Raw genomic sequence first — 15,861 nt, 5'->3', positions numbered from 1 at the left:
TTCACATGCGATTTCGAACTAATCCAAGCAATTACCTAGACAAGCATTCTGACCAAGTTTGATGATAATGGAGTCGAAAATGTGACCACTAGAATGTTAACAAGGTTTTTCCATATTTGGGCGGTGTGACCTAGTTTTTCATCCAAGATGACCCATGTTCGATCTTGACTTAGAAATCATCAAAACAAACTTTCAAACCAATTAACAGAATATTTGGATCACAACAGTAGCCACTAGAGTGTTAACAAGATTTTTCTATTTTTAGCTCCTGTGACCTAGTTTTTCATCCGAGATGTCCCATGTTCGATTTATTCCCAGCAATGACCTAGACAAGTTTCCTGACCAAGTTTGATGATAATGAAGTCGAAAATGTGACCACTAGAATGTTAACAAGGTTTTTCCATATTTTTTTTGTTTTTCTATTTTTAGCTCCTGTGACCTAGTTTTTCATCCGAGATGACCCATGTTCGAACTCATCCGAGTTATTACCTAGACAAGCATCTTGATCAAGTTTGATGATGATTGATGCAAAAATGTGACCGCTAAAGTGTTAACAAGGTTTTTCTATTTTTAGCTCCGGTGACCTACTTTTTCATCCGAGATGACCCATGTTCGAACTCATCCAAGCTATCAACTAGATAAGCATCCTGACCAAGTTTGATTGATGATTGATGCAAAAATATGACCGCTAGAGTGTTAACAAGGTTTTTCTATTTATAGCTCCGGTGACCTAGTTTTTCATCCGAGATGACCCATATTCGAACTCATCCGAGCTATTATCTAAACAAGCATCCTGACAAAGTTTGATGATGATTGGGTCAAAAATGTGACCACTAGAGTGGTCACAAGGTTTTTCTATTTTTAGCTCCTGTGACCTAGTTTTTCATCAGAGATGACCCATGTTCGAACTCATCCAAGCAATTGACTAGACAAGCATTCTGACCAAGTTTGATGATGATTGGTTCAAAAATGTGACCACTAGAGTGTTCACAAGGTTTTTCTATTTATAGCTCCTGTGACCTACTTTTTCATCCGAGATGACCCATGTTCGAACTCATCCGAGCTATCACCTAGACAAACATCCTGACCAAGTTTGATGAAGATTGGGTCAAAAATGTGACCTCTAGAGTGTTCACAAGGTTTTTCTATTTTTAGCTCTTGTGACCTAGTTTTTCATCTGAGATGACCCATGTTCGAACTCATCCGAGCTTTCAACTAGATAAGCATCCTGACCAAGTTTGATGATGATTGAGGCAAAAATGCGACCGCTAGTGTTCACAAGCAATTGTGGACGGCCGGACGGACGACGGACGACGGACATTCATCGATCCTAAAAGCTCACCCTGAGCAAGCTCAGGTGAGCTAAAAATTTAAGAAAAGAAATTTAATTAATTTCCTTAAGGTCTTATATAATGATGACCTTGTGGAAACAAAACTGTCTCACTTGTTAAAGAAAAATACAACAAGTTTTCAATGGATTCAGCATTTATCACAACACTACAATTAGTGACCAGAAAAGCAAAGGGACACAACTCTGCATGTTTTAATAACTTCATACTTACCTGCATACAACTCAGAAAAGAAACAATTGACTCAGAAAAGAAACAATTGATGATATGACAATCGTAAATTCTGTTCTGTATTTACACAAATGTATGTTTCAAATTTTTGTATATAACTGCATAGTGACAAAGTGAACACCAAACACAGGCCATATGTAAATATTTCTTGGTATAATGTCAAAATTTTCGAAAACAAAAATAAAATTTAAGCCACCATCAATTTTGACCTTGAACCATACCATACTTTAATATAATACAAACAATCACTTAGGAAAAGACCACGGACATCTTCGTCAAAACACATGAAATAATTGAATTGCAGGGTAAATATTCTTAAATCTTTAATTTACTCAACTTTAGCGCGAGTAATTGTCCACCAGAGAATTACTTGACCTGTTTCATTGAAAAAAAATACATGCTTAACGTCATTTGTGTTGAAACTAGGCTTCATTGATCTATAAAAGGTAAATAAACTTGATTGAAAAAAGTAAATAAAAACAGTCTCTAATTTCAAACAGCGCTTAATCCGTAATCCAAATGTTAAACATCTTCAGTAAGTGAAGAGCAATATGGCCGCCCAATTTTGGAGGGAAAAGCTTTGCAGTATTATAAGCATATGTTTACACTGTCTGGTAAAGAATAACCCGCACTGTGTGTTTAGTAACAGTCAGTGTTAGGTTAGAAACCTGCCGGCGGATTGAATTACGATCGTGAGTATGAAATTAATATAATTAAATCCATTTACGTTTTTAACAACTAACGCAGACCGTATTCATACGGATACCCTGTTACATGCAAAGTCGAATAATATAGAAACAGTTTTCAGCTTATTAATTATTTATTATGCAAACATTCTCATGGAAGAATAATATAATGCTAAATTGACCTAAGGTTACATTTGCGTTAATTGCCTCACCGTATACAATAAGCATTCCTTATTCAACTGAATCAACAACTGTTAATTAACATATTACACCTAGGCTATTGCATAATAGAAAACAAGATTACTTCACTTTCTATTAAATGTAAAGAATTGATTCTTAATATCCCAAAAAAACTTTCAGAAATAATGAATGTTTCAATACTGATATTAATGAAGGAAGTGATAAAGGGGCACAACTCTATGTATCATAAAACCCAGGTGTGCTTCTATGTCAGGGTATTTACACACTACAAAAACATTATGGTCTTCTTAAGCAGAAATATTGGTCCTTGCTAAGTTAGAAATAGGTAACAAATTATTATGAAGCCATAAATATGCCAAAAGTATGTCATCGAGTGCATTATGGGAAATATTTGAACAGTTTTAGTGTCTCTATACAGATATCTTGCAATATTACGCAACCACTTGCTGCTTTCCACTTTTAATGACTCTCCAACAGGTCTCAAGTGGTCATTTCTCATGACTTAGCAACACCTATTTCAATTTAGCAAACACTGTTTCAATGTAGCATGACTTAAAGTACCTGAATATTTATTAATAACTGAAAGATTTAGAATCAGAAATATTTACAACATGTATAATGTGAAAATAATATGCATATTAAGGTCTAAAACTGAACCATTCCATATAACATAAGTTCACTCTTTAGTATTTAATGAATTCCATTGTTTAGTATTTAATGAATTTTTCTCTTCAGTATTAAATGACAAACTTGCTGTGTTGCTTTATGTAACATACCTAGATTCTAACAAAGTTGTTCTTCCTTTTCTGTAATGTTGTAAAAAGTCTACTCTTAACCTGTAAAGTCTTTTTTCTAGTGCTTGCTTTATGCATGCATTTGTTGTTGCAATAAAAAGCTTTACATGTAATGCTAAAACAGTCTCATAATTGTAATTATTTTAAAACCTTGAGTGATACATGGTTTCTACATTTTATCTAAATTTCTTATGTCTCCAGCTGTTTTTCTTTGGATGTTCGTTAGCATTATTGCTCTGCGCAAGACTTTAAGTTACAACATTCTACACAATTTGAAGGCTGTTTGATTAAGTTTTTCAAATAGAGAAATAAAGAATGCCTAAAAAATATCTAAAACAGCAATATTGAAAATACATGTATTGCTATTTCTGTCCATGGATGGTACTGAGAGTGCATGCTGCCATCCAAGCACCAGCTTATTCTGAATTAAACATTAAAACATGCAATGGTGATTTTTTTTATTTAGAAACAAATCTTGGCATCATAGCTTTAACCATACAACCATTAAGTATATCTATTATAGCAAATTCTTAACATCATTCCATATTTCCTTGTCTCTGAAAGATATTATCTATTAATAAAAATGTCATATTAGTATCTGAATGAACAAATTCTGCTTGAAAATCCATGACGAAATCAACAGATAGTGAAACTTAATTAAATACTTTATCAGAATTATTACATCATAACAGGAAGCCTGGTGTGACAATAAGTGGTATATTAAGTTTGATATAAACCTTGCATTTATTATCAACCACTTCATCATGAGTTATTGAGCATTAAACACAAGGCTTGTACCTCAAACTCATAAATATTCACACAATTTTCTCTCCTATTTTACAATCTTAATTCGGTATTCTTTTTTTTGCACCATTTTTCTTGTTAAATACTAGTTATAATGAGGCTTTGAAATGGTAATTTCCTTATATATGTATGAACGCATATGAACAAGTTTTATTATAAGTAGACTAATATACTGAAGATTCATACACCATACAATAACAGTAACTCACCGGGTAAGGCGAAATTTGGAGGGGGGGGGGGGGATCTAAATGCAATTTTAGCAAAATATTTTCTATAAATTAAATGTCATTATATTAAATTTACATTAAATTGTTAGTACTTTATAAAACTGTTTTATATACATGTAAGCATCTTTCATATGGTAGACCAAAAAGTAAGGACAATAAAAGATGCAACAAGTTGAGCCCTACCAAATCTAAAAGTCACTCAAGACAAACAAAAAACAACATCCTTTGACTTATTATTTTTGTATTTTGGCAAATGATCAGAAGATTTATATAAATGGATAAATATGATAGTTATTGATATAAACTAATAGACATCATACATTATATACTACTCCATATAATCTAAAATGGTTTACATCAGTACTCAGATAAATAGGTGCCTATGGAATAATGCTACAAAGACATCAAAATGTTCTGATACAGTTAAACACCACTTCAAATAAAATCTCTGCTTTTCCTTACATTCTTAATGCCAGACAATGTTCTCTTTACAAAATTTGCTGCAATGATTTGTCTTTGCATTTATGCTTAATATTATGATTATGATTATTATGATTATTATTATGATTATTATTATTATTATTTATTATTATTAGTAGTAGTAGTAGTAGTAGTAGTGGTAGTAGTAGTTTGTATAATAATTATTATTAGTTTGTATTATTATCATTATTTTTATTAGATCTATTATCATTATTAGTTTGTATTATTATCATTATTTTTATTATTATTATTGGTTTTTATTATCATTATTAAATTGTATTGTTGTTATTATTAATATTGTTAGTTTGATTTTTGTTAGGGTTTTTTTTTGTATGTGTAGGAGACAAGGGGTGGTATGGCCTGGGACTGTCAGATATCGAACAATATAATGTAAGCTTATTATAATTGAGCCGCGTCACGACAAAACTAACATAGTGCGTTTGCGACCAGCATGGATCCAGACCAGCCTGCGCATCCGCGCAGTCTGACCAGGATCCATGCTGTTCGCTATCACTTTCTCTACTTGTAATAGGGTTGATAAGCGAACAGCATGGATCCTGATTAGACTGCGGGGATGCGCAGGCTGGTCTGGATCCATGCTGGTCGCAAGCCCATTATGTTGGTTTTGTCATGGCACGGCTCATATATTCTATGGTAAGATATCTGCTTTTTTGCCCCTTTTTTAATTACATAATATAAAATTAATATTCAAGACAAAGACAAGAAGATCATTCAATATTCATCAAGCATTTATGATTATATGAAAACCCTGCCCAGCCATTGAACTACTTTCCTATGGCATTTCTATAGTGATAAAGACAACATTTTTGGAAATGACATTTTTTAACAGACAACATTTTTTTTAAATGACATTTTTTATAGACAACATTTTTGGGAAATGACATTTTTAACAGACAACATTTTTAAGCAGAAGACATTTTTTTCAAGCATGCAAAGAGTATAACAAAAAGAAGCCTTTGTTGAAATATAGAGCTGTCTTGTGAAAGAGGTGTTATCGTGTAGCCAGCTAAGTAACACATCATAATTACAAGGTGTGAACATTATAGATTATCTTGTATGGGGCAAGTGGTCAGTAGTTGAAACATCAAAGACATGCAATATCTAGGAACAAACATGGCTGTAATGATTATAAACTATTGGACAAACATTGCCACTTTATACCACCTAAATAGGTCTTCGCAGATAAATAAGGTGTCCTCGGAGTTGCTCCATAGGAAACAGATAACATTAAATTGTCCTATCAGATAAGATATACTTAAAATGCCTGATCAAACACAGCTACTACATTGCTAAATAGGGTTTCTCCGTAGTGTGAAGTAAAAACAACCTGGATTTAAGTTCATTAATGATAACTCTCATTTAAAATGATCAGTTAATATATTAATTTTATTTTGTTTTTTTATCTAAATAATTTGAGATTGTTTTCAATTTGGAATAATTACAACCATGAGGTAAATATATAACCTTGAATTTTGACATAGTTTTAATTTTTTTTATTTCAAGCAACTTTATCACTGTTTAATGTCATGTCAATTAAAAAAAATTTCAGCTAATTCATAACAAAATATATTTTTTTAAGCTTGCAAAATTGTTTTGATAGTGCATTTTATTTTATATTGTCATTTCTTTCACTTTTGCAATTATATATAACATCAATTATTTTCAGTTTAATTCGCATGAAAATTGGCTGTTTTCTTTTCAAAGGTAAAGACTTTGATTTTAAAGGACAAATAAATTGAAAATAAAATACTAAAAAACAAAATTACACATTAAATTTAAACAAGCATCTCAACAGTTTTGATTTATGACCAAAGGCAATGTAATTTACCAAAATAACATTAAAAAAGAAAACAATTACCAATTTAACGGCAAAGCCCAAAAGCAAGAAAATTAGAATAAAGAGAGAAAATTGTAAATATTATTTCTAATAGCCTTAATTTACCTAATATCACAAGTATTCAATCATTTAATGTGTCCAAGATGTAAGAAAAAAAATTGAAATCTATGTGAATTATTTTGACAGTCAGCTCTTCATCTTTGTTTTGAAAACTTACTCTTCAAAAAGAAAACAAATTGGGTCTAATTACTCCACCCCAGGGAACTCCAGTGTCAATTTGAAAGGGCTGAGAATTTCAGTAGATGTGTGTGTTGACACTTGGCTGATCATATACATGAAATCAAGTGAAAATCTAGACATAACTGGAGGAAGTTCTCCCCCAAGCTAATTGTTTCAATAAACAAATTATCTTTGAAGTTACAATTAATATTTTATGGCTACCACTTATAACCAAAGTGTTACAATTGTCTAATGGCACACTGTGAGGAAAAACATGAAAAATCTTTTAAAACATTGTACATTATGTATTATTAAAATCACAGCCTTAAGTTTTTGAAGTCACTATTTGACAAAGCTTTGCCAATGTACATGTTAACTGATACCAGTATTTTTTTTTCACATGTGCATGTTTATATGTTTTGAATGTTTATTATCCCTTTTCATAAATAGTGTATTTATGACTTAAAATACTCAATGACAATGTTAACTTTTTTTGACGTCACATTAAGGGTTGTTTTCTACGATGTTTCATTTAGGCCAGCCCGTTATCTCTGAGAACCAAAAGCGCGAAACATGACAGTTCCTTTTGAATTTTCCGCAAAGTTGCAATTCTATCAATAATGATTAACAGTTTAAGAGAAATGTGGTACATCATTAAATTAATCTGTAAAATATTTTGTTTCATAACACTTTTTTTTTTTTTAATTTTCTTTCAATATTACATAAATTTTAGTCACACAACAATTTACATAGAAGCAAACACCACTTTTTTTTCTTTTCTTTTTTACATCTGTAAAAAAAATTGGCAGACAATACTTAAATAGTGTTTTAAAGAGGATAAAACTTGTTTACGTTGGAGTGATGGAACATTTACAACATATCCCCGAGACAGGACTTCTAGCACTTTTTACGCAAGTTTTGGCAATGGAAGAAATCGTCAGACGAATTCTATTCTATCTCATCTAAGGCAATCAATTCTGAAAGCAGTCAATCATTATTATATATTTTCCATTAAGTTATTTTGCACAATAAGAAAATTGCCATGGCATGTTGTGTATCAATAACAAATTAATGAACGCCTCACAAAATTATTCTGTAAGTGTAATGATATATCTTTCACATGTTGTCATCTCTAGATTTCACACCATGTTATATACCCATCAACTAAATTATAAACCAGTTGGACCAAACGCCTCGTTCACTTTCTGTACGCACTTAAGTCGGGACAATATTTCATTCATATTTCACAATCATCGGTCCCCCGCCAGCATCGCAAATTAAGTCTCCGTGTCACATGATTAGCTTTTATTATACTCTAATATACACCATATCATCTTCCCAGTATGAGCTGTCACTTTTTTTCCTCCATATTGAAATGAGAAAATAGGTAATAAAGGGAGTTAATAGAAAACATATTGCGGCAGACACAAAAATTGTTTCCCAAATATTCAATACAGATTACAGATTTTTATGTCCCTTCTAAAGCCAACATGCCAAAATAAAACTCGTAACACCTAGAGATATTCTGCCATTTTCACAATAAATAATAATTTCCTAAGAGAAAAATAATCGGAACGTATGTCTATGTTACAGATAGCAATTCTCGATTGGTTCTCCGCAGAGACCTCGCTTCAAGCTATAATAATCATAATAATGAATATTGCCTTTAACCATGGATGTGCTAAAACTATCCTAGCCATTCTATGTACATCAAATTAATAGGCAATTAGGCAATAGACTAAAAGAAATTCGTAGGAAAACATCATTATAAAGTTTTATCATCAAAAATAAGCGACTGGAGCTTTTTTTCCCCTCATACAAACAACTGAAACAAACAGAATATCTTTGATTTGATCAAATTCATGTAAAAGAAAAAAAAAACAAATCAATTCAGTTAACTTCAACCAACTGCTTGCAGACTCAAAGAAAGTTTTTAACTTTCATTAATTAATTAAATTCAATAAAACTTCATCAATTTACTGAAACTGTAATTGACATCAAACATTAAAAACAAATTGTCGGGCATCTTGAAAAATTGATGTAAATAAAGAAAATGAGAGTGATTTTATTGCAATTGAAATTGCAAGCACGACTGCCTCGGAATCTTATCTTATTTTCCAATTCATCAGGCAAATATAACATTATAAATGTCAGATAATCAATTCTAATGACGTGCATTAAATCAACGATACTTTAGCTAGAAAATAATAACATTTCATGTCTTTTTAAATGTTATTTAACTCTTTTTTTTCATTACTTTTGTCAAGGAAAAGGCTATTAAAATCAACAATATTCCAATATAATTACTCCTTTCAATATTTGCAGCTAAAATGACATTCCAGTGCCATACAGTAACACCAGCCTGCACATTTGTGCAACACCACTCTAAATATCTTAAATGGACTTGTCCATCTTTTAATCTAGACATAACCATTTATTATTTTTAGGGAAAACATTTCAAAACATTTACTGTCTGTATAAAGCAGATGGTGCAGACCATGTGATCAAATGGCACGGGAGACTAGCTGATCTGTGTCTGCACTGGTGGCATGGGTATAAATTATCAACATCTGACAGAGGGTTAAAGTGTTGATAGTTCCTAAATTTTTGCTTTCGAATAAAAAACTCCTTATAAGAAGATAAAATTATATAATGTATAGTTCCATATTTAATTTAGGGCAAGTCAATTATATAAATTTAGCAGGGTAATTTTTTAATAGAAGTTTTACATGTAGGTTTAACCTTTGACACTCAATGCTTCTCATAAATATGGAAAAGACTCCTTTGTTAAGCATCACAGATTGTTGACCATCACCAATAATGGCACTATAATCAATAATTCACCTGCTCCCAAATAAGATTAAGTAACTTCAGTTTGAATGGTGTTTTTATATCAAACTTGGTGCAAAAAGTTGAAAAAAGAGAGACTAATACGGATAAATAGCCAAATGAAAACCGTCATATATATAATTATTAGATGTAACATTTTCTAAAATCAGATAATTATCAAAGCCTTCCCAGCTGTTACATCTATATTATTATATATATTAACATTCCTGTCCTTATATTTACTAATTTTTAAATCAATTATCTTGTAAAAAAAGCTGCAGCTGACGGTTCATTCTACTTTACAAGTTGAAACCAAAAATGGAAACAAGTCAAAATAATAACAAGACTTTTGATTGGATAATAATGACCAATACTCTAAATTGTCTAATCATAATCAATTTATTATTTTATACTCTGGTTAAGATTTTGTTAAAAGCTCTATTTGATAGAAAGTTGTAAAGGGTTTTACACCCGTTTTACATCAATGCCTGATTCAAAATCTGTTTTTAATAAATAACAATTTTTTGTAAAATTTTAGAAAATTATAGAACTATGCCATAGAGGACAAGGTTGAAGTTCTACTTAGGCTCAGTGAAAAGGATTCGGATCTCAGAAGGGGGTTGGGGACGGGAGGAGCATAAATCTGCTACCAGTCATCATACTATTTAACAAACTCTCTAACCATCATTAGATTGACATTCATCAGAATAAAGTTAAACCATATAAGATTCTTAAAAGTCAGTGTATGCTAAATTTGACCTTGAAAATCTCCCTCAGAAGTCTTGATGATTAATATGGCCATTGAAAGAAAAGGTCTCCCTGTAGATGAAGGAAATTAATCCTAATTCAGTTTTCTCTCCAAGAAAATCCTTGCCCCAAAGAAGCCATATATTTTAATCAGCTTATCAAACCCCAGTAAAACAGCTTTCCTAACAAAATATTTAGCTGTCTTATTCCTCAATAGTATCTGATGAACTATTGAAAACTTATACATATTTTGTCCGAGGCACAAGGCTTGTATTTGCTTGAAAAGCAGTCCAGAAACTGACATCTTTTGCATTTTATTTCTGAAATTAATCCTTACCACTCTAAATAATTTAAATGGACTTGCCAATTTTTCAAACTCGACAAAACCCTTCATCATTTTCAGAGACAAAAATATATGTACTGACGGACAGAACTTGCATGGGTACAATAGCAAGCGGCTTCCAGGCTTAGTGCTAAAGAAACAAAGACTTTCATTCCCAATTTTCTCTTCATGTTTATATTATTGCTGTATGTATCCCTGATAAACTTTAATATGTACATGTTCATTGTTATCTACCTAAAGTTCTATCATATTTCCAATCAAATGTGATCCATCCCTTTTCCATTCTGTTAACATTAAAAGATGTTACCAAGGAATGGTCGAATAAGAAGCAGTTCAAAGTATCACCAAACAGACTGATATCATCTTCAATACAACATATTTTAAAGGCCATACTTTGATCCAATTAAGACTATAAAAAATATAAATAAATCATTCTTTTATAGAACAGATATTTTATGATGCCCTGAAGTTTACACTGGGAGTGCTACATGTTTTTTTCCTACCACAAGCTGTCAATCTTTCGTGTAATTTTACAGAATACAAATAAAGTCACTGATAACAAACTAAGATTGGTGAGCAAGTCTGGAATGGACATTTAACGAGTGGTGACAAAAATTTTAATGTTGAATGAACGATTAAAGTCTAAATAGTATAACCTGGCTTTAAGGCCCTGGTATCTAGTTTAGATGGAGATTTTCATTCAAAATGGAACAGATATTTATGTATCATTCCCTGAATATTAAACATGAATTCCATATCAATTTAAATCAAAAAAGCTAAAAATTAAATAAAGACATCTTTGACCATGCAGTATCACATCAAAAGATCTATGTAGGAAAAAGATGAAAAGGCGTAAGAAAGATGGCTGGAGTAGATTTTAAACATGATTCAAGATGGTTATACGAGATGTATACAGTATTAGGTAACCGAGTGTCATTATCATTGGTTAATGTTACCTATGTTTATATATCACATACCTACAATATGAAAACAAGGGAGATGATTATCTACATATATATATATATCAGATATCGTCACTGATAATGTAAATTCCAGATGACCCTTATTGACCCCCTAAGGAAAATATTACAAAGCACATGTCAAAACATTTGAAATGGAAAAAAAATGTATGAAATATGTTTGTGACTTAAAAGAATGTATAAAATATGCTGTAGATTTCAACTCTTCATTTTGATAATGATCATGTATAATGATTTACTGTTAAAATTGTCATATGAACAAATCCACTGTTATGGTCATATGAACAAATTGCATTCCTTAAATACAAAAATAAATAGCTCTTTTTCATCATAATCATTAAAAATTCTGTCTTTCTTAGTTGTTCTTCTTCTCTACTAATATTATAATTTTCGCTCTTTGATTTTCTATCAGCAAACAATAACATGCCTAAATTGCAATCAGAGTACAATTGTGCTGCGGCTTAGCTTGCAATCTGTCCGACTAATGACTCCATTCACTTCTAGATATTAGTATCTTTAAACTAAATAAATTCTGAATTATTTCATGATTACATAAATTCAGTACAGCAAAGATATCCATGTATTCTTTTATGCCTCCACTTAAGGAGGTACATAGATTTGCCCAGTTGCATGTCCACCCCACTCAGTGTCCAGCTATCCCTCTGCCCATTTGTAGACTGACAAGTCCTATGGACACATTTCTAGTTCCTAATTCTACACAACTTATCTCTAGCAATATTTCGTATCAGCCTGCAAAAAAACCCTAAAGTTTTGAAAGAATTTATTAATTTTCAAATGTGTTTATCAAATTATCTTAATTAAATTCATACATTTTTAACATATAACTCTTTTCACAAAACACTGCAAACCTAGGCTAATAATTGCTTTACCAATTAAAAAATGTTGAATTTTAAACGTAATTTACCTAATAAAATTCAAATTTATACCCTTTTTTTCTATTCAATAACAAACAAAATTTACATATTTTCCTTAGGCCAACAAGGTACTAATTTTTCTCTTAGCCTGCTAGAGGAGACTAAATCAACCAGTGCAGACTGCTAAAGATAAGCTGTCACATTTGTGCCGTCTGATCATGGTCTGCACTATACCCTATTCAATCAGTACTTATTTTGAAATTATCCCTGAAAATGATAAATGGTTTCAACCAGATTGAAAGATGGCCAAATCCATTTGCATGAAAAGGGTTAAAATAATCTAACATAAAAATAAATAGAAACAATGATTACTGACTACAGAAAGAGAGTTCCTGATTTAATCATAGTAAGGATTTATAAATTGCCGCCTGAAGGGATAGATCTTTATAAGATAAACAAGCAATGGTAACCCGACTGGAAAAGATGATAACCCCGGTAACTCTATCAAACAGCTTGCCAACTCGACTTCACTGAATAATGAATATAAATGGCTGTTAACAAGAAAACTGAATAAGAAATATTTGATATAGACTCAACAATAGGAAAATGTACGAATATTTAAATTATTGAGAACTTAAAAATGTATCATACATTTCATATAAACATATACATATAATGATAAACATTCAAGGTTTTATTGTATGGGCAGGCCTTAGATGAAACATTTGATAATTAAATACAGTCTCCAATGTAAACAAAAGGTCAAAACATCACGGTAAATCACATTTCCTTAAATGAATATTTCATAAGTTATTGACAGTTTATTACTCCAGGTCTATGATATTAATCAATATGTCTCCAATGCAATATGGCTCACTCTACTGGAACACAATGTAAATACCCTTTGCCGCCAGTACAGAGCCAGGCCAGTAGCATGCACATTCATGCAGTCTGACCCGGCTTCGTGCCCACAAGCCCACATCCATGCAGTCTTACCTGGCTTTGGGCCCACAAGCCTAAATCCATGGAGTCTTACCTGGCTTTGGGCCCACAAGCCCACATCTATGCACCCTTATCTGGCTTTGGGCCCACAAACCCACATCCATGCAGTCTTACCTGGCTTTGGGCCCACAAGCCCACATCCATGCAGTCTTACCTGGCTTTGGGCCCACAAGCCCACATCCATGCAGTTTTACATGGCTTTGGGCCCACATCCATGCAGCCTTACCTGGCTTTGGGCCCACAAGCCTAAATCCATGGAGTCTTACCTGGCTTTGGGCCCACAAGCCCACATCTATGCACCCTTATCTGGCTTTGGGCCCACAAACCCACATCCATGCAGTCTTACCTGGCTTTGGGCCCACAAGCCCACATCCATGCAGCCTTACCTGGCTTTGGGCCCACAAGCCCACATCCATGCAGCCTTACCTGGCTTAGGGCCCACAAGCCCACATCCATGCAGTCTTCCTTGGCTCTATACTGTTGGTGCCAGCATATTTTTTTTATGCTTCAGGCCAATGAGTTCTTTCATACATACAAACACACATACATATGGTACAGAGTACATAGTAAATTCTGATAAAACTTTGGAAATTTGTTAAAGTGGCTATTTTTTTTTTTTGGTATCTTGATATTGAAATCCCATAAAATTTGAAATAAATTCAAAGTGGGACAAATCTATTTCACATACATTCAGAAATTTAATTATATATATGTAAGGATTAGTACTGCTCACTCACAAATTCAATTTCCCTATGACTTGAGAAGCTTGAATCAGTTGGGAGAGTCTGGGACCAGGGAATTAGTAGTTTTCTCAGGTCTGGACACAATCACTTATCTTTAATGTGTTCTGTCTCAAAACTGTGATCATTATTCAATAATACCATATCCTTTCATTAACTGGTGTCTCTCCCAGAAGTTGTTTATCTTAGTATGTAATCACATAAAGAATATCCCTACTTTATTGCTTTCCAAATATTTTCCTTTCATCATCATTTGAAGATTTATATTCCTATTTAACATTTTAGGTAACAACACCTAATTAGTTTATTTCCTTCTTGAATGCATTTCATGCAAACAATAAATATATGAACAGATCTTATGACCTAAAGATTCTAACTCCTGATTTTTGTGTTGTGGATTGAATACCGCTTACCTAGGCACTAAATGGGGCCGGTGCTTGGGGCTGGTGCTGGTGCTATGGGCTGTGAGAGGTGCTATGGGCTGTAAGAGGTGCTATGGGCTGTGAGAGGTGCTATGGGCTGTGAGAGGTGCTTCGGGCCAAGAGAGGTGCTTCGGGCCAAGAGAGGTGCTTCGGGCCAAGAGAGGTGCTATGGGCTGTGAGAGATGTGGCACTTTTCAATATCTCTCAAAAACAGACTCAATAAATATAGAGCTTTGATTTCTATTATATGTTTTTTGTTGTCACTGCTCTTAAGGGATCTCCATATGCCAAAAATTTTAAATAATAAATGGAAGTAAAATATAATTACAGCTCTGGATTGGTTAAATTAATCCCATTTTCTATTATCATCTGATAAATATGCTGACTTTGATTATGTTAAAAATGACACAACTAACTTGAGTTTCGAGACAGTAAATTTTTCGCCAAAGTCACATTGTCTCACCAATCCTTTTATGTATAAGTGTAAGGGTGGATCAAGATTTAAAAATTTACCGTAATGGGAAGAAACATGGTGCATGTTTTTTATTATTTTAAATTTCTCATTTAAATCTCAATAATTCTATACTTTCATTATCGTAAGTTATTTATAAAGAAATGTGCTTGTAACTTGCAACTGTTGTATTGTGTAAGTTTATCAGCAAAACATTACAGACATTATCTTGATTACAAGAACATGCTAATCCCTATACCATACCATATCATTCCTATACCTTACCATTCCAACAGAAATAAAATGTATGTTATCCAAGAGAGCCATAAAAATCTGTCTTTTATCTTAAGTCTGGTACTAAATAATTCATGTATTACATCTTTTATAAATTGTAAAACACATACCGGCACCTCTGATGTTGATACTGAATAAGCTACAAAACTTTTTTCCCCCAACATTTCTATAATTACTTAGGCATGATATAAAAATAATTTGTTTCTCGTTTTCATACCTTCCAATATATTTTTGCACTCAGGTTATACAACTTTTACTATAATACATAATGTACCACAAATGCCATCATTTATATCTGATAATCTTTTCATAAATCATGATTGTCCGTA

General features: G+C 32.3%; 1 protein-coding gene across 2 annotated transcripts in view; it reads left to right on the top strand.

Annotated features, from left to right (window-relative positions):
* The first annotated feature begins 2,249 nt into the window (after positions 1–2,249).
* Positions 2,250–15,861, top strand: part of LOC132746985 (uncharacterized) — a 31,288-nt gene continuing 17,676 nt past the window's right edge. Inside the window, exon 1 of one of the 2 annotated variants that reach the window (XM_060736290.1) lies at positions 2,250–2,272. The gene's annotated coding sequence lies outside the window, so the exon portion shown is untranslated. Of the gene's footprint in view, positions 2,273–6,091; positions 6,245–15,861 lie in introns of those variants that run through there. The other variant, XM_060736286.1, reaches the window with a different exon arrangement.

Source organism: Ruditapes philippinarum, unplaced genomic scaffold, assembly GCF_026571515.1.
Source record: "Ruditapes philippinarum isolate M1 unplaced genomic scaffold, ASM2657151v2 ctg85_1_1_1_1, whole genome shotgun sequence".
Classification (NCBI taxonomy): domain Eukaryota; kingdom Metazoa; phylum Mollusca; class Bivalvia; order Venerida; family Veneridae; genus Ruditapes; species Ruditapes philippinarum.
This window is presented reverse-complemented; position numbering and strand designations above follow the sequence as displayed.